Source organism: Erinaceus europaeus, chromosome 4 (assembly GCF_950295315.1).
Source record: "Erinaceus europaeus chromosome 4, mEriEur2.1, whole genome shotgun sequence".
Classification (NCBI taxonomy): domain Eukaryota; kingdom Metazoa; phylum Chordata; class Mammalia; order Eulipotyphla; family Erinaceidae; genus Erinaceus; species Erinaceus europaeus.
This window is the reverse complement of record NC_080165.1, coordinates 71138631-71160131: the sequence shown is the minus strand read 5'-3', so window position 1 is coordinate 71160131 and position 21501 is coordinate 71138631.

Genomic DNA, 21501 nt, shown 5'->3' with positions numbered 1-21501 from the left:
AGAGACTGGGTGTAACACTCTGTAGGCCTCTGTCCATAAGGCAGGGACGCTTTTAATTGAGCAGATTAGCTTTGGTGACTCTGCACTATGCTGTAGTCACAGGAACCCGCGGGGATAAGAGAGTCCAGAGAAAGATCAATGAGTGGTTAAATAAACAACCTGTTGCCATCCATTTAGTTCAATAACGGTTTGCTATTGAGAATATGTATTGGCAATAGGCATGGTATGACCTCCTAAGACTGGTGACAGCCTCTGAAGGTGTATCCTAGAGAACAGAAATCCCTCCACATGCTGTACAATAATGAACCTTATGGCTAAATTAATTTGAGAAGCATAACCTATTACTTTGCCCTGTTACAGAGTGACAGTGCATATTAGCCTCTAAAAGGAGCAGAGAAATCAGCTAAGAAATCTCAAAACTATTGAACCTGGTATTTCCAAATGTTTTGGAAATAATAAGTATAAAATACCATACAGTGGAATAGATATATTCCAAGTTCTCTCATGAAGATCATTTGTACAGCATATAAAAAATAAAAACATTTGATTTTATATGAAATCCATATTTTTGTTTCAGAGGTGATTTAGCCATCTTGTTTCTTTGTCACTTGTTGAAATTTGCTCTGATGATTGGAATAGTCAGATTGATGGCACTTGCCTTGATCTGAAGAATATATTAAAACTGGGAGCCAGACCTCTGTGTGTCTCTTGGTATCTAAGACCCACATATTCAATTATTTGTTTTTATGCTTCTTCTTTGACTGCATTTAAACTCCTCAATGAAGGCAATGTGATGGTTGGGCACTTTAACTGAACCTCATATTATTCAAATTCCTCTGGATAATATGATATACAGCAAGATAGAGAGACAGAATGAGAGAGAGAGAGAGAAAGAGAGAGAGAGAGAAAGAGAGAGGAGAGATGAAAAAAGTGAGAAGGGAAGGAGGAAAAAAGGAAAGAAGGAGGAAGGGAAGGAGAATATAATTTTTGTGGAAGCATACATAATACTTTTGGAACATGTGTAATATTTCTTTTTTCTTATACATCACACTTTCTCTTTTACAATTTTTAAAAAATTATCTGTATTGGATAGAGACAGCCAGAATCAAGAGGGAGAGGGGAGATAGAGAGGGAGACAGGGAAACACCTGAAGCCCTGCTTCACCACTCACAAAGTTTACCCCCTGCAGGTGGGGACTGGGAACTCAAACCAGGGTCTTTGTGCATTGTAACATGTGCCCTCAATCAGGTGCACCACCACCCAGCACCTACATCATACTTTCTAGCATGTTTTAGTGGTTATCTATTTTTTTCTTATTTATTTATTTAAAAACAGAGATATTAACAAAACCATAGGATAAGATAGGATAAGAGGGGGTACAGCTCCACATAATCCCCGCCACCAGATCTCCATATCCCATCTCCTTCCCTGATAGCTTTCCTACTCTTATCCCTCTGGGAGTATGGACCCAAGGTCATTGTCGGATGCAGAAGGTGGAAGGTCTGGCTTCTGTAATTGCTTCCCTGCTGAACATGGGCATTGACAGGTTGATCCATACTTCCAGCCTGTCCCTCTCTTTCCCTAGTAAGGTGGGGCTCTGGGGAAGCAGAGCTCCAGGACACATTGATGGGGATGTCTGTCCAGGGAAGTCTGGTCAGCATCATGATGGCATCTGGAACCTGGTGGCTAGAAAGAGAGTTAACATACAAAGCCAAACAAATTGTTGACCAATCATGGACCTAAATGCTGGAATAGTGCAGATGAAGAGTTGGGGGGTCCTCCATTTTGTAGATAGCTAGTAGGCATATTTTAGTTACATTCCACAGGGCTTGTGGCTATACTAGTTTTTTTTTTTTTTTTTGTCCCTGAGCCTGAAATCTGACATGCAGGTGGATCCAAGTTATTGTCTGGGGAGATGATTCCATGGCTGGAAAAGAGATATAAAGCTGGATGAGGGAAGAGAGTAGTTTCCTAATATGGGGAAGGGGTATAAATATTGCTGACTATAAACCCCATCAATATGATTTGGTCTGGGGCCCATATTCAGCTTAGTAGCCTATGTGACCTCTGCATCCCTGTAGATCTGAGCTCACATTCTGTGGTCATGAGTAGGAACATTCCAAGCTGCCCCAATATTGACCCATCTTCCTCAGGTGTAGCACAGAATATGTTGTCCAGCCTCCCTTCAGAGGATGGAACATTCTCTACCATTGTTAATCCAAGTTGAGGGCAAGGTCCTATGAGAGGCCCACAAAGGGGCCTATTTTGATGTTCCTGATAGAGATGACTGGTAACAATGGAGAGAGGGATTTATTTGAGGTCTAGGTCCATCATGTCTGTTTAGGAATCTCAGGACTTCCCAAATAGGGCCCCAGCTTATGGGGTGGCCTGACAGTGACTAAAGAGTCATCATTAAAGTATGCCAGTCTGCTGGGAAATTGTGCAAATGCAGTCACAATCTGCCATGTTGTCCCCTCAGGCTACTGCTAGTTCCCGTGAGAGTTGGGACATTCTCATAGTGCCTGTTCTGACATGTTGTGCCCTCAGGGCATTGTCTATTTCCCCATGATATTTGGAGTGCTTTGGTTACTCCTCCCCCCTCCCATTCTCACGAGAGTTATTATCCTTTCCTGGAGTGCTATGGTTACTCCTCCCCCTTCCCATTCTCGTGAAAGCTGCTCCTATAAAAACCCTTCTTTTTCTGCACCTCTCTCTCTTGCCGGCACTTCACCTCTCTTGCCGGCGCTTCAGCTCTCTTGCCAGCGCTTCACTTCTCTTGCCAGTGCTCCACTTTGGTGTTTAGACGCAGGAAAGGTTACTGCGTGAGGCAGCCATTTTCACTACCTCCACATGGCCCAACCTGTTTCTCTCACACCCAACTCTGAGGTGCCAGCACAAATAAAGATTTGTGTTCCCTCTTCGCTCTGGACCTCCTCTCTCTCTTCTCTGCGGAGCCAAACGACACCTGGCGCCCAACGTGGGGAAACATACCAACACCAGTCTCTTGCCCTTATTCAGCTTTTTCAGTCCATAAGCCAGAACTGAACAGTGTTCTGGTAAAATACAAACAAACAAACAAAAAAAAACCTTTTGAACAGTTAGCCTTCTTTTCTTTCCTCCCCCTGCCTCTGATTTTTAGGTTTTTAGATTAAATTTTATTTGACCGTTAACATTACTTATTGTCCAAGAAAAGTTCATAAGCCAGGGGCTGAATCTTAAATTTTGATGTTAATCCTCTTCCCCAGTCTATGCAGTTCACAAGACTGAGCTGATGTTTCAGTCTTCCTACCACTCCTTCCCCTACAGGCATTTTATCAAGCTGTCCACTTTTCATTGGCTAACTTCTTCTGGGCTGTGCACATGGCCAGTTTTAACTCCTCTCCCATTCAAGGAGGAAGTTCAGTGCTCTCACCTGAGTGTGGGTTCCAGAAACTAAACCTGAGGGCAGAGCTGAGACTGAGCATGGGGTGGAAGTAACTCCTGTGTGGAGATCCGGAGTGATGAATCAAACAGGTAGGGGATTAGAGAAGTGGATAAGAGCACATGGAGCAGGCAGAGAGAGCATCTGTAATTATAAGGTGGAGGGGACCAAAGCTCCAACTAACAAGATCACACACAGGAACTAACAGGCAAGATTCATCCTTAGGAATCAAGCCTCCTTTTGTTTTGTTTGGTTGCCTTCAATGTATACTGATATTTTCTCATGGTCCTGCTGGAGAAGAGAGTTGAGGAAACTAAGTAATTTAGACACCTGTCCACAATTACGGTAGTTATTGAAGCTCCAAAGGCAATAATAGCACTATATATATATATATATATATATATATATATATATATATATATCCATTAGACATCACTTATCCAGAATTTGCCAGGGTATGGTAGAAATTATATATCTTTTTAACAAAAGAGAAGGATAAGTTGTAGAAGATAGTTTACTTTGATAAATGCCAACTGGTAAAGCAGTATCATATCAGTGTTGAAATATATAAAAATATTTTTGTAGAGTACTGGTGAAGGGGAGATATACCAAATTAAGATGGGTTATACTTGTAAATCATCTTACTAGTACTTGTCATTATTTTTCTATTTCTGTCTTTTAAACTACTTGTAATTCACAGACTACTTATTAAATTTTTAAAAGTCACTTTTTAAAGAAAATAAAATTACTTGAGTTTGAATATTAATAAATGTTTTTTTCTGACTTAATGCTTTTGAATCAGATGTCTTCTTTGATGTACAGGGAACTATAGATAGACCCAAACACAGTGTTAATAAGTAAATTTCCATAAAATTTCCCAAAATTGAGATCAAGGTTTGAAAGGAAGATCATACTATTGCTCAGAAAGTTAATAGTTTCTGGGTCCACAGTGCCATAGAGAATGTCCCCATCATCCCTACCTCTAGTCCCTGACTCTGTGAATGTTTCATGATGTCATAGTTGCTTAGATCCCGTTCAAGTTGAATCAGACTTCCCACAACTATGAGTGGAATGCAAGGAAGCAAGCAAACAAGCAGGGAAATAATAATAATGTGGTTGTTACTATACTAGATGAAGTAAATCCTCATTGTATTAGAACAGATGGTAAAATTACAGATGTCAATCTTTGTAAAAATGTAAACATATATTGTGTCAAGATTCTACAGCTCTGGCTCATGGTGGTGCAGGGGATTGAACCTGGGGCTTTTTTAAAAATTCCTTTATTGGGGAATTAATGTTTTACATTCGACAGTAAATACAATAATTTGTACATGCATAACATTTCTCAGTTTTCCATATAACAATACAACCCCCACTAGGTCCTCTGTCATCCTTTTTGGACCAGTATTCTCCCCCACCCACCCACTCCAGAGTCTTTTACTTTGGTGCAATATGCCAATTCCAGTTCAGGTTCTACTTGTGTTTTCTCTTCTGATCTTGTTTTTCAACTTCTGCCTGAGAGTGAGATCATCCCGTATTCACCCTTCTGTTTCTGACTTATTTCACTTAACATGAATTTTTCAAGGTCCATCCAAGACAGGCTAAAAATGGTGAAGTCACCATGTTTTATAGCTGAGTAGTATATATATACCACAACTTGCTCAGCCACTCATCTGTTGTTGGTCACCTGGGTTGCTTCCAGTGAACCTGGGACTTCTGGGCTTCAAGCATGAGAGTCTCTTTGCATAACCATTATGCGATCTACCCCTGACCACCTTTGTTCCCTCCCTCCTTTCTTCATTTCTCTCTCTCTTTCTTTTCTTTGTCATGAAAAGTTTCGCTGCTCTGAACAGAGTTTTTCAGATAGAAAAAGAAGAGGAGAGACAACAAAGCTTTCTCAAATTCAGTGGGGGCCAAGTTCAAACCATGGTAGCATATGTGGCAAAGCAGACACCATCCCAAGTGAACTTTCTTGCTCACATTTTTGCTTTTTAGATATTTTTTTTCCAAAAAAAAAATTGTCCAATTTGTTTATTTTCTGACTTCTTAAAACAGTCGATTAAAAATGAAACAAAAAAAGAAAAACATTCATTTGGCAAACTGTGTGGAAACTTGACACAGTCTTGGGAGTGGCATTAAAAATGCAAAAGGGCATTTTGCTCTTAGAGAAGAATGGAGTAGAGAGACCTGTTGCCTATGTACTGCTCCAGGTCAGCTAACGAAAAATTATTTATTTATGGAAAGTGTGCTAGATGCCAGCAGGGTTCTAGGGAAGTCATATGTCCAAGAATAAAGTCTTCAAACAGTTATATCACCCACCACTTCTGACAATTTATTAGAGTTTTGAATATAGTTTCCAGTGTCAGATGATTTTTTTCCTCCCCAATGTGCCTTAAAAAGTAATCCTCACAATCTTAGTACTCTCACTATATTGATAAATAAATACCAGTGTCTGACCATATATATATATTTAGTTTGTAAGAGTATATTTTATTGTGGGGAGATACAATTGTTGATACATGGGCAAAATCTATCAATTTTCTGCAAAATGCTCCGACCCTCAGGCTATGTGCTCCTCCACCAACATACACCAGGACTTGTACATCCTCCCCCACCAATACCTACTCCCCACTCCTCAGCCAACACACCAAACCTAAATGATTTTTTTTGAAGTTTTTTTCTTTTGTTATTCCCTTTTATTGCCCTTGTTGTTTTTTTATTGTTGTAGTTATTATTGTTGTCAGATAGGACAGAGGGAAATGGAGAGAGGAAGGTAAGACAGAGAGAGAGAAAGATAGACACCCACATGCCTGCTTCACCACTTGTGAAGAGACTCCCCTGCAGGTGGGGAGCCCCCGGGGCTCAAACCAGGATCCTTATGCTGGTCCTTGTGCTTTGAACCACCTGCTCTTAACCTGCTGTGCTACTGCCCAACTCCCACCCAGATGATTTTTTTAAAGATCTCTCACTTTCTTTGACTTCAACAGCATAAAATTTTGATTGTAGATTTTATTATGCTGCAATCCTAGGAATCTCTAGGTATGCATTTTTACATCTTCACTAAATCTATGGCTTCCAAAAGCTCAATAGTGTGAGAGAAATAGATGAGAGGCTAATTCAATTCCTACAAATATGTTTCTTCACACTGTTAGGGGACTGCCTACAGAAAGACTCCTCTGGAAAAAGGACACAAGTAACAAGTTCTGCAGTTGTAAAACAAAATGTCACCAATTCTACATTTACATTTTACCTGTGCTCTGAAAGTTTAACAGTTATGAAAACTAAAGAACTCAGAAACACAGTATAAAATTATCAAATTTATATAAAGTTTTGGAAAGGTCTAGTCTTTCATAAAGTCATGTAAAGCCAAAGTAAAATCAGTTTTCCAGAAGTCACAATTTCCATTTCTACTTTCTGCATCTCCTCCCTTTTTCTTCCCAATCTCTGCATATACTCTTTAAGCATTGCTTTTGGAAAAGACATTTTGAGATGAAGGCTAAAATAGGCATCTTTGGGGTCATCTGTCCCACGGTCCCTTTTAACCCAAGACCTCATTTGTGTTAGCAAAAAGTGTTTTATTAAAGACAGAAAATTGGCACTGCGAAAACCCACCTCTCCTTTTCACTTCCTTTTAAAGGTTTTCAGGTCTTTGCTACTTGCCCTGAGGCAAGTCCTTTTCAAGTCCCTATGCAAATGACTTCTCATTATTTTCAGGTGAGGAAATCTAGGGTCAGGAATGTCCATTTCTCCATTTGCTGGGTGGGGTGTGTGTGGGGGGGAGTCCTTTGAATTCTTTCTTGCTCAAATGTATTATTATTCTTGCCAAGGTGTAAATATTGTTTGAGGTGGTTATTATTTTCTTTTCTTTTTTTATTTCTTTATTGGGGGATTAATGCTTTACAGTCAACAGTTTTTCCTTCTCTAGTTGTAAAAAAAAAAACAAAACAAAACAAAAAAAAAACCTTCAACTATCACAAAGAATCCCTGAGAAAATGTCAGTTCCCAAATGTTTTACAAGGAAGGAACCTCTGGATTTTGCATTTTGCAAAAGAGAACCAAAAACAAACAACAAAATATCCAGCATAGTATTTCATGGATGACTTTATTGTACAAATGTTGCTTTTACATTTGGACAGCACTCACTATAGACACTAAACATGAATTTTGCCTCCTGTGTTTTACTTGGTAACGCCCTCCCCCACGCCTCACCCCATTTGTAATGCAAGCATCTAGAAGCAAGTCATGTGTCTTTTTAGGCTGTTTGCTCCATAAATCTCTAATGAGTAGCAACATGACTTTGGTCAACTCCTTGTTCTGGACCTCTGCATCCTTACCTGGGAAATAGAAAATTAGACGCCCTCCTCCAGTACACCAAGTTATGCATTAATAATACTGTCCTTCATCCCCCACTTCCGACCTCTTTTTTTTTTTTTTTTTTATCTTCCAATTTTGAAGTCAAGACGGATGTGATAATAAACAGGGAAACAGTACCCTCTAGAGGATTTCAGAGGCAACTGTTGAGGAAATGGGAAAGCAGTGACTGAAAAGCAACTGGCTTTCCATTGTGGAAAAGTCTATTAGCAGTCTAGACTCTGAAGAACACCTGCCTGAGCACCTGGAGGTTGCATTGTTTCTGAGACCTATCCTTACTTTCAGGCTAATTAAGTGGGCCCTACAATATTGTTTCTAGATTTATGGTGATTATAGTGAATTTATTTTGAAAAGTTCAATATTTAAAAAGGGGAAAATCGAGAGAAAGAGAAAGAGAGAGAGAGGAATCAGTAGATTCAGAAACCAGAGTAAGAAACTTGTAAAAAAAAGATTATGTATAACTTAGAGACAGTAACCATTATTTCTTTCATATACACACATATATATATATATCCCTAAAGGAAGTCCATGTTTTGTATTTGTAAATCCAAAGATACAGCATATGCATTTATTTGTAGCTTGCACAGAATTAAGCTGGGTGGTCAAATATATATTTTAAAATTTAATGAAGAAATACAACATTTTGGAAGTCCAGTAAGATAAAAACAATATGCAGAATATGTAAGAAAGAAAATCTTAAGTATTTTATTAACATTACCAATGTTTTAATTTGTTAATAAGGGATTTAAAAAACAACACAGAGGGATTTGGGCGGTTAAGTTAGGCAGGTTAAGCGCATGTGGTGCCAACTGCAAGGACTGGTGTAAAGTTCCCGGTTCGAACCCCCGGCTCCACACCGGCAGGGGAGTCGCTTCATAGGCGGTGAAGCAGGTCTGCAGGTGTCTTATCTTTCTCTCCCCCTCTCTGTCTTCCCCTCCTCTCTTCATTTCTCTCTGTCCTAACAAAGATGACAACAATAATAACTACAACAATAAAACAACAAGGGCAACAATAGTGAATTAATAAAATAAATAAATATTAAAAAAACACAGAATGAATCTTAATAAACCTTGGTCTGTTTCATCATTTCATTTTTTTAAATACTGAACTTAGATTTTCTTTTTTAAAAATTTTATTTATTTATTCCCTTTTGTTGCCCTTGTTGTTTTGTTGTTGTAGTTATTATTGTTCTTGTTCTTGATGTCGTCGTTGTTGGATAGGACAGAGAGAAATGGAGACAGGAGGGGAGACAGAGAGGGGGAGAGAAAGATAGACACCTGCAGACCTCCTTCACCGCTTGTGAAGTAGGCCTCTGTAGGTGGGGAGCCTGGGGCTCGAACTAGGATCCTTATGCTGGGTCCTTGCGCTTTGGGCCATGTGCACTTAACCCGCTGCGCTACTGCCCAACTCCCAACATTTCTAAGGACTAAAAGGCTGGAGTTAAAATGGAATTGAGGGTCCTGTGTCTTTTGGAGGAGGGAGATGAGATTTTGATGGTGGGTAAGAAATACTAATTAATACCTATTTTGGAAAGATTTGAGATTGTACTCCCGTGACAACTTTCTCTACAAACACCATCTTCACAATTAAAATAAATAAACAAAATAAGGGTTTTTTTTTTCTGAAGCTCACTATTATTATTATTATTATTATTTGGTTCACGATTCTCTTTCCTGACATAAGATGAAAATCAGTGAAAGGGAACAAGGTTATCTCCTGGACTAAAGAGTAACAGAACGTCATAAACTGCTCAAACCTTCCCTCTGTACAGATGAAGAAGCCAGTAGCCAATGATTTTGTCTGTAATCTATAATTCTTGATATGTATTTGAAGGTAAATGTAGCGGAAATGGCAATAATAGTCAAATACAAAGACAAGAAATATTTGCTTATTGAATACCAGGCATTCTGTCATGTTTTTATCACTGTTTTGAAACAAGATTTTGTGTTGTGTGGGGGGGGGCGGGTGAAGGCAGGCACTGCAGTGCACAAGGACCCAAATTCAAGCCCCTGGCCCCCCACCTGCAAAGGGAAAGCTTCACAAGTGGTTGAACAAGGCTGCAGGTTGATCTCTGTCTCTTTCCCTCTCTCTTCTCAACTTTCTCTGTCTATATCCACTAATAAATAAAAATATTAAAAAGTTTTAAAAAAGGGCTTTCTGTTTAGTTTGTGAATGGTCCTCCTGAGCATTGTTGAGTATAAGATGAAGAATACAGAGCTGAAATGGGGACTGAATGCCATGTAATACATGAACTCTAAAGAATGTGGGGTTATCTATCTCAGAATTGGTCAGTTAAGGTTCGGTTATTTGTAATGAGGTTCAGCCACAAACCTTTATAAATTTAAGAGTCATTGAGCAGATATATACAAAAGGGAAAGGTTCAATTCATAATAGACATTTATTAAATTTATAACACAATTATTTATATTTTTTATATTTTTAGTAAATGCACTGACTCTATAAACACTTCATTTTGTGTTACAACAGTTTTTACATGCAAATTTCCTTATGTTTTACTTGGAATAAATACTACTGTTTTTTATCCCATCATCTCGACCTATCATGATTTGCTTAGTCATTTCCCTATTGTTGAGACTTTGAAATGTTTCCAGTTGCAGCAGTGTTATAGCATTTCTAGACGATGTTGGCTTTGGGGAATTTTTTTTCCTGATATAGTCACTAGAGTATAATTTCTATGTCAAAGTGTATAAAATATCATATATTCAGGCATATATTACTTTGATCCCTTCCTGGAAAGATTGAAAAATAAATTACAAGGCTAACATCACTGAGTCTTTCACTCTCTCTCTCTTTCATTTATCCACAAAGACTAGTATTCATTGTCTTAACATTTTTTTGCCACACTGCCATTATCACCACAACCACCAGTATCATGACCATAATTATCATCATGACTTATCAAATCAATGGAAAATAAGACATTACTATCATTAGCTACCACCACCCTCAAGACCACCACCAATACCATCATCTACCACTAATACCACTAACATCTTTATGAATGTCATTATAACAGTAGCAGCATATCAACTTTATTAACAAAGCCATCACCACTATCACAGTGGTTCACCACCACCACCACCACCACCATCACCAGTACTACTGCCACCCTGATCTTCTTTGCTTAGGACTCCCTTTATTTATCATGATCAGTTTTCATTCTCCACCATCACTTGTTTTTACTACCATCAACACCATCATAACAGTATTACAAAGATCAACTATCATCACCATCATCAATCTTAACAACCACCAAAACTAGCACCAACATCATTCATTACCTTTACCATCAACACTGTTATATGATACTGTTGTATGCTACTATCACATTCACCACTACCTGACATTAATACAAGCTACCTGACATTAATGGAAACATTCAAGATGTAGTGAATGTTTTACTGAATGTTTACATATAGAAATCTTTTTTTTTTTATTGTTACAGCAACCTTTCCAGGTATCAATAATTTCATATCACTGAATAGAGAATTGATGTTGACCGATAGGGCCTTCCTTCGATCAGAAACACTGTTAAAAAGTAGCAAGATCAGAATACATGTTTATATTTTTCTGATTCTAAAGCTTATTCTCTGAACTATCAGTGCCTACTTTTATTTCAAGGGGAGTACAATGGTGTTTTATAGTTCTTTTGTTTATGCTTTTTCAGTTGCTGTTGAAACTGAGCAGTATTCCATATGTTGATTTATTGTCTGCATTTCCTTGTGTTTAAAACCTCCATTTATTTCCTGTTACCTCATTTTGAATAAAGACTGACTAGTGACCTAGATAACCAAATCAATTCTCTATTTCTTATGGTAAAGCTTTTTTCTTTAATATTTATAATGTTAAATTCAGTTGCTGAATTTCATTTGGTAAGTACTTTTAATTTTACCATTGTGACATAGATAATTATGTCTAATTGCATACTAATAGAAATATTTTGCCCGTTTAAGAATATGCTTATTTTCTTTTAGATTTTTATATTTACTAGTTTGTTTTCATAAAATTTTATTATATGATATGACTTATAAAATAAGATATATATATATATATATATATATATATATATACTTTGTGTACTTTCCTATGTATTAAATGATTATTTCTTGCATATTCTCACATAGTTGAAAAATTTATAGTTTTAATAATTGCAGTCTACTTTAGCAATAATTATCCTATACCATGATTTTTCCTAATTTAGTCCACTACCACAGTCACATTTTAAAATCTAAAGTGTAATTCTTTTTTTTATGATATTTTTCCTTCTTTCTTTCTTTTTTCTTTTTTGCCTCCTGGATTATGGAAGGGGCTTATTGCCAGCACTACAAATCCACTGCTCCTGGCAGTCATTTTTTTCCATTTTATTGGATAGGACAGAGAGAAATTGAGAGAGGAGGGGAAGATAGACAACTGCAGACCATCTTCCTGCTTGTGAGGCATTCCTGCTGCTGGTGGGGAACGGGAGATCAAGCCTGGGTCCTTGCACTAGTCCTATGTGTGCTTAACCAGGTGTGCCACCGCCTTGCCCCTAGAATGTAATTAATCATCAAACCATTGGAAAGGTTTTTTTTTAGAGTGTTATTATCTCATTTAAATCTGGAGGAGCCTTAAAATTAGTATTTGGTACTTTGTGGAGGCTTCTGGTGTCAACATATAAGTGAAAATTTTTGTTATCTTAGAAATAGTACTTTTAGGCAGAGTTCTGGTGGTGGGAATTGTGTGGAATTGTACCCCTCTTATACTACAGTCTTGTCAGTTTCCATTTTATAAATAAAAAAATATAATAATAAAAATAGTGGCTTTACAGACACCTACCATTGTGAAATGAGAAATTTTACCTATTACCAACAGCTGTATTGGAAATGGAAAGCATTATTTCCCAATAGAAAATAGTTAAAAAAGAAAAAAGAGGCTTTCTGGGTGAGAGATTGAAGAGCAATGTTCTGGTAAGTAAAAAAAGTGGCTTCCCATCTATGCATAGGTTTAATTTTCCCTTTATGATATTGCTTTTACTCCTATACATTTTTTTTAAAAAAACTTCTCATCTTGTAGATGAGAAGAATTAATAAATAGGAAGTCGGGCAGTAGCACAGTGGGTAAAGTGCAGGTGGCACAAAGCGCAAAATTAGAGAAAAAAAAGAATCAGTAAGTTATTTTTTAGACATTCAATGATATTTTTGTCACCAGAACACACAGATTATATAGCATAGTACATGTATTCATCACCCAAGTGTTAAGTACAAACGATTTTCCAACTCATCAGTTTTCACTGTAAATATAAAAGTCTATGGACCATAAGTTTCTTTTCCACTTGAAAATAGTTTGTAGGGGCCAGTAAATTGTGCACCTGATGGCAAATACATTTCATTTTCAATTTTTTTTTAACCAGAGCACTGCTCAGCTCTGATTTATGGTGGTGTGGGGGATTTAACCTGAGACTTTGAAGCCTCAGGCATGAGAGAGTCTCTGTGTAATCATTATGCTATCTACCTTCCACCCCTAAATATATATTACAGTGTGCAAAGACCCTGGTTTGAGTCCCCACCTGTAAGAAGGAAGCTTCACAAGCAGTAAAGCAGCAATGCAGGTATCTCTCTATCTATCTAACCATCTATCTCTCTATCTCCCCCTTCCTTCTCAGTTTCTCTCTTGTCTCTATCCAAAATAAATAAATAAAATACTAAAGAAGAAAATAGTATCGAATTTAGAAATATATGTACACACACACACACACTCACATCTTAGGCTTAAATGCAAAAACATTTCAGAAGTCAGAGTTCCCAGATAAATCACTAAGAGAAAAACTCCTGGAACTTAGATATTTATTATTCTAAACTAATTTTGACCCATCTCACTAGAGTTGAGGTTTTTTTTTTTTTAGTAGATCAATTTATTGGGGAAAATGTTTATTTATAGGACTGTTGTTATTGGTATACAATTTCATATCTCCCTATGACAGATGTCAGAACACTAATCCCTGCGCCAACTTGTTTTTTTCTTCTACCATTAGACGTTGAGTTCCCACCTCTATTTTCAGTCCCCTCCATGTCTCCTCCCACCCCCACACTGAGTCCTTGCATCTGTTGTAATACACAGTCTCTTATCACAAGTTTAACCTGGAATAATAAAAAATTAGCCTGTATTTTTCCTTCTTTGTTTCTTATGTTCCAACTCTGAACAAGATCATCTGGTATCATTCCTTCTCCTTCTGCCTAATTTCATGTAACACAATTCCTTCAAGCTGTAGCAAAAGAGGAAATCCTCACATTTTTTCTTATAGTTGAATAATATTCCTGAGTATGGATGTGCCGCAACTCCCTTAACCACTCATCAGTCCTTGGTATTTGTGTTGCTTTTAGATTTAGGCTACTACAAATAGTGATGAAATAAGCATAGGCTTGCATATGGACATGTGTTTTTCTATTATTTGGGTAGTTTCCTAGGAAAAAAATTGCATCCTTTTTTTAGTGTTTTGTGGAACCCCTTGACCTTTCTCCACAGTGTAGAAAGATTACCCCAACCCCACAGCCTCATCAGTGCTTGTTTTGCCCCCCTCTTTTTTAAATATATGACGTTCTCACAGGTGTGAAGTGGTGTCTTTATGTTGTCTTGCTTTACATTTCTCCCCCTAATCAATGACTGAGCATTTATTCATCCTTTGGCTTTTTGAATATCTTTGTTGGTGAAGATTTTGTCCATGCCCTCCCCCCATTTTTTAGTGTAGTTGCTTTTCGTTTGTTAAGTTTTGTGAGTTCTTTATATATATATTTTGGTTATTAGTCCTTTATCTAATGTATGATATGTAAAATATTTTCCCATTCAGTAGTGTCTTTTTGTCTTGGTGATGGTTCTTTTGCTGTTCAATTTTTTGGTTTGATGTAGACCCGTTGTTTATTCTTGCTTTTGTTTTCCTTGCTGTTGGGTTTATGCTTTTGAAAATGTTTCTGATGCAAACATTATGGAGTGTCCTGCCATGATTTTCGCATGTGTTTTATGGCTTCTAGCGCAAGTCTTTGATTCATTTGGAATTAGCTTTAGTGTACAATGAAATGTGGGAGTCCTATTTCATTCCTTTGCATATATTCCAACCCAATTTCCCCAGTGCTATTTATTATTTTTTTTAAAAAAACTTTTTATTATTTACTTGATAATGGTTTATAAGATTCTGGAAGTGTAGTTTCACACCACACCATCACCCAAATTTTGTCCTCCTCTCCTCACTTTCATAACCTCTGTACTTCTCACAAAATCCTAGACATTTTGGGTACTACTTTTTTTTTCTAGCAAGTTCATATGTTTCAATTTTCTACATTCCATAAATAAGCAAAATCATCTGATAATTGGGTAGAGGGTAGATAGCATAATGGTTATAATAAGAGACTCTTGTGCCTGAGGTTCTAAAGTTCCAGGTTCAATCCCCAGCACTACCATAAGCCAGAACTGAGCAGTGCTCTGGTAAAAAAAAAAAATCTGATAATTATCTATTGCCTCCTTCCTTTATTAAGCATACTCACCTATAGTTCCATTCATTTTTCCCTGAAGGATACAATATCATCTTTTTTATTTGCAGAGTAGTATTCCATTGAATATATATTCCATAACCTTTTATTATTATTACTACTAGGGTCTTTGTTGATGGTTTGGTGCTGGCACTAGAAATCCATTTTTTACATTTTATTTTCTTTCTGGACAGAGGGGAGAGGAGAGACAGAGAGAAAGAGAAAGATAGATACTTACAGAGCTATTCCACTGCTAGTGAAATGTCTCCCCTCAAGGTGGACTGAGGGCTCAAACCCAGGTCCTTTTGCATGATGTTGTGTGAGTGTGCCACCATGAGGTATCCTCTCATAACTTCTTTATCCAGTTATTTATTATGCACATTTAGGTTTTTGTGAATAATATAGTTATGGACCCGGGTGCATATGTCCCTTTCAATTAGTGCTCACTTACCCTCTGGATATACGCCTCAGACTGGTATTGCTGGATCATAAGATATTTCCAATTTGATTTGTTTATGGACTCTCCGTATTATGTTCCATAGGAATGGTAACAATTTGCATTCCCAGGAACAGTGTAACAGATTTCTTTTTCCTCCACATCTGTGCCAATACTCACTGTCTCTTGTTTTGTCCACGTAAGCCATTCTCACAGGTGTAAGGTAGAATCTCAGTGTGGTTTTAATTTGCATCTGTGAAATTGAAAAGGGGGAATATGAAGGCATGAAATCAGGTGAGATCGTAGGTCCCTTCCTCTTTAAAATTTGTATATGTGACATTGCAGAATGAGGGGACAGTATGCAAACCCTAAATGCTCTGCTGGGGCCAGTGTTAAGTTCTGTTTGAACATCCAGGTCTCAGCTTCTAACCCTGAAACTAGTTGTCTTTGGTTTCATCTTCTCCATACAAATTCAGTCACACTGCAATGTGTCTTCCAAGGACATCAAAATAGTGGTCTTCCTAGCTCTTCTTCAGTTATACAGTAGTCCTCTGCACTTTTCATCAGCCTCAATTCCAAATCCCTTGCATGCTTCTGACTTGGTCAAGAGCAAATCAGCACACCAAGGAAGTTCTCCGACATTGGTGCATTTCTTCAGATGGTCTGTTCATTTACTATTTTGGAGCTATCATTGGTATCTTATTGAGCATGGTCCAGGTGCCCACACTCTAAGAAATTTTTTGCCCAATATGGCAGCTAAAATATTTTCTCTTTCAAGCTGGCAATGCATGTCATTAGTGAATAAATTATGATCTACAGGTTTACTTGGTTTTTAGATTTTTGAACCAAATCAAGGTTTTTACACCTATCTATAAAAAAAATTCTGTGGGCATCATTGTGAGTAAAAGAGAAAATACTAATTCTCACTCAATAACCAGAATAACATTGCCATTTTCTCCCCTTGAATAGTCATAGGAGTGGGGAGCAAAACAGATAAAATATAGTATTTACAAAAAATGGTTGAACTGGTTGCTAAATAATGAGTTATTAAGCCAAGAATGAATAAAATTATTATTATTATTTAGTGTTTTTAGTGTGTTTGGTCTAGAGGAATTTTAAATTAGTTTTCTTAGCTTTATGGGATATATTGTGTAGACTTTAATAGCTATCTTATTTTTTTTTAGTAATAGGACAGAATTTGGAAGACAGACCTTGTCAAGAAAAGAACTTCTTTATTATTTTCAAAATAGACTATCATAATTTATATTGAAAAAAAAACTCAGAAAAGGTTTATACACCTTGAACCCATGGGAATCCACTAATAAAATAATAAGTGCTCTGTAATGTCATCAAACTCACTCAACACACACCCATCTATTCAACAAATACTTACTGGGCACAATTCTTACATTCTATTAATCCCACAGGGAAATTAAAAAGAAGCATAAAATAGCAATTCTAATCTCAGAGTTGGAGGAACGAGATTTACAGAATGCTGAAAACATGGTTTCAATCACTTTTTTTTTGTTTTGTTTTTAAATGATGTGTTAACCACCTCAATGTCAAGAACACAGCATACTGGTGTTATTTCCCAGCTCAGGGAAACTGAAACATAGCTGTTGTCAGGCTATCTGAAACATAGCTGTTGTCATGCTTGGGACTGAAAATTTCAAATAAGCAGCCACCTGTAATTGCACAATGGAATCAGTGGAAAAGATTTAAAAGTAATCCAAGTGTCCAGTCCGCCCTGATGACCAAAGACATCAGATTCTGTGTTGATGGCAGATGAGAATACATAAATAGATAGCTTCTACATGTAACCAAGTTTGAGAACCTATGATGCCAACTGAGTATGAAAACATCTCAAATGCATATTTTATGCCAGGCATCTTTTATTTATTTATTTATTTATTTATTTATTTATAAAAAAGGAAACATTGACAAAACCATAGGATAAGAGGGGTACAACTCCACACAATTCCCACCACCAGAACTCCATATCCCATTCCCATCCCCTCCTCTGATAGCTTTCCTATTCTTTAACCCTCTGGGAGTATGGACCCAAGGTCATTGTGGGATGCAGAAGGTTGAAGGTCTGGCTTCTGTAATTGCTTCCAAGCTGAAAATGGATGTTGTCTGGTCGATCCATACTCCCAGTCTGCCTCTGTCTTTCCCTAGTAAGGTGGGGCACTGGGGAAGTGGAGCTCCAGGACACACTGGTGCGATTGTCTGTACAGGGAAATCTGGTCGCCATCATGCTAGTGTCTGGAATCTGGTGACTGAAAAGAGAGTTAACATACAAAGCCAAACAAATTGTTGATCAGTCATGAACTTAAAGGCTGGAACAATGCAGATGAAGAGTTGGGGGTACTCCATTTTGTAGGTAGTTAGTGAGCATATTTTAGTTATATTCCAAAGGGCCTGTGGCTATGCTAGTTTTTTTGTTTTTCCCCTGAGCCTGAAATCTGATATCCAGACGGACCTAAGTTATTGTCTGGGTTGATGATGTCATAGCTGGAAAAGGACCAGAAAGCTGCATCAGGGAAGAGAGTAGGTCCCTAATATGGGAAGGGGGTATAAATATTGTTGACTATAAACCCCATCAATTTGATTTGGTCTGGGGCTAATATTCAACTTAGGAGCCTATGTGACCACTGCATCCCTGTAGATCTGAGCTCACATTCTGTGGTCAAGAGTAGGAACATTCCAAGATACCCCAATATCGACCCATCTTCCTCAGGTGTAGCATAAAGTATGTTGTCCATCCTTCCTTCAGAGGATGGAACATTCGCTACCGTTGTTGATCCAAGCTGAGGGCAAGGTCCTATGTGGGGCCCACAAAGGGATCTATTTTGTTGTTCTTGATATAAATGACCAGTAACAAGGCTAGAGGGATTTATTTGAGGTCTAGGTAATCATGTCTGTTTGGGAATCTCAGGACTCTCTGAATAGGGCCCCAGCTCATGGGATGGCCTGACAGTGACTAAAGAGTCATCATTAAAGTATGCCAGTCTCTTGCCCTTATTCAGCTTTTGCATTCCTTGCTCTGCTAAGTTTAGCTTTGGAGTGAGTGAGAAAACTGTAAGAGGAAGTAGGTGAGGAGGGTATCTAAGTCTAATTACATACTATTTCATTAGGAACTTTATACTGACTCACTGCAGACTATTGTGTACTTTTGTTTTCAGGTATATATTTTGCCCTAATTTATGGATACATGTGAACATATGCTCTATCTCATGGGACCTGGTCTATATGTAGGTTTTGGGACTTTGTTAAGAAATGAATCACCTGGAATGGAATTAGAGAATACTATGAAGGGAAAGGTTGCCAGGCTAGCTTTGCCGGAGAGAGAGATGAGGAACTCGTGGTGCCGTGGTAATACAATTCTTTTTTGATGCCGATGCTCCAGAGTTGGATGTGAGCACAGTGGGTTTAGGCCATGTGGAGCTAGGAAAATGGCCACCTCCCGCTATGCACGCCCACCCTTCTCCAGGTCTTCTCCACACATCGGGACATGGAAGAGAAAGAAGGGTGAAACCAGGAACCAGCGGGCTTAATAGGGTAAAAATAGAAGTGGCAAGTCAGGAACGGGATTGGCTAGGAAAGGGTGTGGAGAGAGGCAAAAGGCATGCTGGGAAGGTGGAAGCATCCTTAGCAACTGTTGTGATGATTTTAACTGAATTAGCAATACCTTGAGGGGATAACATGGTGGAAATCTTTCAGGCAAAACGTGATTATGTAAATAGACCATAGTGTCAAGCAATGCAGGGGAGCTGGCTTAATGCCCAAAAAAAGGACTCATCCGAGTAATGAGGGTGAAGGGTTGACATTTCACGCCTGATGTTTCTGGACACAGTCTGAAGTGAAGCATGCTGAGGTGATACTCATTGCTTTGATTAGTTTGGGATCTGGAGATGCAATATCATTTGGTATGAATTGAGAGAAGCATGCAGAAAAGTGAGCCCCACTCTAGAGGTTTCAGGACTGGTGGAAATATAGGCTCTATAGAGGTAGTGGGAGGTTCCTGCTGTCTTAGGGTTTAAGAAGGCAATAGATAGTTATTGCTATAATCACATTATTTGGAAATTGGGTTAACTTTGAGAAATTCCTTTTTTAGAATTTGCTATATCATACACAACCTCACCATAATTTATGTCATTTGACATTATTTGTATATAGCTGTGCCACCGGTTGCTTCTGTTCTTCCTGGTCTAGGTTTTTGAGAGAATCAATGTATCAAAGACTCAGCCTAAGTATTAAAAAGACTTGGTATGTGCCTTGAAAAGTTTGAGACATACGATCAGTTTTTCCCTCTCATATTAATTAAATAGTGATTTATATGACTACAAATTAATAGGAGTGTACATAAATACCATTCCCACCACCAAAAGACTGTGTCCCATCTCATCCACTGCCCTCTGCCCCTGCCTCCTGAAGCCAAAGGTCCACCCTCACCCTCATCCCAGGGTTTTTACTTTGGTACCCTACTCCAGGTTTAGTCAAATCCTGCTTTTAGTTTTACTTTCTGTTCTTCTTTCTCAACTTCTGTTGATGAGTGGGATCATCCCATACTCATCTTTATCTTTCTGACTTAGGTCACTTAACATAATTCCTTCTAGCTCTTTCCAAGATGGGTTCATTGTTCTTAATAGATGCATAGTATTCCATTGTGTATCTATACCACAGATATCTCAGTCACTTAATGCCAGGTATCTAAGATTTAAGGTTGAAGCTGCTCTATTTTGAGATGATTCTCAAATAGTAGCTTTCATTTGTTCCATTTCTGTTATGTTAGCAAGTGGTGAACAGAAGTCCAAGATCCTCCCCTAAGTCGTCTTCCTTTGTTTTTGCCCTTAAAAAATGGGGGACTTGAAGGTTGTGCAGTGGGTAGAGTGACTGGCTTGAATGCATGATGTCCTGAGTTCAATCCCCAGCAGAAATGATGCTCTATTTTTTCTCCTCAAAATAAATAAATAGGGTGCTATCTGATTGGTTACAAAACAAGCTGAATCAAAGACAGGACAGGATTAGTTACAATCAGAGTCTATGAAGGTGCTGTCACAGAATCTGCCCAAGTGTGTAGATTGTTATATATGGAATCCACTCATTTTAATAGTGACAGAAGTCATCATAAGAAAGAGGATACAGAGAAGACTCTCCCTAGATATAGATACATCTACCAAGAAATTCATTGATGGAAACTGAATTTTACAAAGTGATGCTAATTTCCCAACTTATGACAGTTTTTATTTCTTTTCTTTATGGAGTTTTTGTGGGGGCTTTCAGAAACATCACTTAAAAACTTTCTGCAGAATAAAAGTAGGAAAGCTACAAAAAACATCCAGAAAACACCAAAACCACAGACTTCTCCCCTTTCTCTAGGGGGAGGGAAGTAGTATTCAATGTGTTTGCTGAATGAACAGAGGAAAGTAAGAGATAATAATTTGAGAGTGTTCTGTGGAACAGGGTTCTGAATCCAGGGCTGTTTGTGGGTGAGGTAATGAGCATCCCAAAGACTTTCTTGGTAAAATTCATCCTAGGGCAGGTAAACAACATAGCCTGGGGTGATCTGAGATGACATATATATATGTAATTAGTGATAAAAGTGGGGTAGGTATAGACTTTATTATACTCTGGTCTTTCACCCTTTAGCTTTACTATGAAAAAAATACTTTTCTTGAAAGAATATCGAATAATATGCGAAGTAAGAAGTTATTTTTCCAAATTCCACTTTTCAGAGATAATCATCATTC